General features: G+C 47.8%; 1 non-coding gene across 1 annotated transcript; it reads left to right on the forward strand.

Moving 5' to 3' along the window:
- The first annotated feature begins 662 nt into the window (after nt 1-662).
- Nucleotides 663-750, forward strand: J4E82_011117. The gene has a single exon. It is a non-coding gene; the product is annotated as a tRNA-Gly (tRNA).
- The last annotated feature ends 152 nt before the right edge of the window (nt 751-902 follow it).

Here is a 902-nt window from a genome sequence, read left to right on the forward strand (position 1 = left end):
CGCCTTGCACTCCATCGCTGGAGCGCGTTCGGGAATTTCGATTACTCTTCAACGGCGATAATCCCACCGCACGTGACGAGCTTACTGAACGCTTCAGGGTGATGTCCAGGGTAACTGCCCTACGTCCTCAATCTTATTTGATCATGACAGGACCTTCATGCAATGTAGAGCATGCTTACCATGGCACTGGGATTATCAGGAGCAAAATCGGATTTCTAGCTCAATCTCTTGCATTATAAGCAGCCTGTGCATTGCTCCATATGCAGAACACTCAAAGGGTGGTAGGGCTTCTACCTGTAATAGAATGGCGATGTCCTCAATACGCACTCGCAACTGGGGCATTGTCAATTCATCCGCCTTCTCCGTTCAGCCTACTATTGTTCAGTCACAGCTTCAAGCAGGTCGTGATGCAGTACGTGAGTGAGCAGTTCGCCCTACTACAGTGGAAGTGGTCAAGATGCCACTAACCTTTTCATGGTAAAGTCGGATCCGACATGCTTCTAAGCGAGCAAATTTGATCGACTTCCCCTATGAACACACCCCTGGCAAAACATTCTACGCCCAGCTCAACGAATTTACAACCTGACATTAAAGACATATACATATCAATTCTTGCTCCTTTCATCGAATCACGTGAATCAACATCTCACCTCGACTCTTCAGCATCGGTGGTTTAGTGGTAAAATTAGCCGTTGCCATCCTTCACAGGACAGTTTCGGCTAGCCCCGGGTTCGATTCCCGGCCGATGCAACGAGCAGCAGTAAGCTAGCTGACCGGGATGTTGATCACTCACAAATCTCAGCACTCCCACACAAAACACGTGTTTATTTTCTTAACGTAGCTATAATTGCCACTCCGTACACATAGACTGAAGCGTTTGAGCTGCTGTCTCAACTGCTATA

The sequence above is a fragment of the Alternaria postmessia genome (genome assembly GCF_024291825.1).
Source record: "Alternaria postmessia strain BMP 2775 chromosome Unknown scaffold_166, whole genome shotgun sequence".
NCBI classification, from domain to species: Eukaryota; Fungi; Ascomycota; class Dothideomycetes; order Pleosporales; family Pleosporaceae; genus Alternaria; species Alternaria postmessia.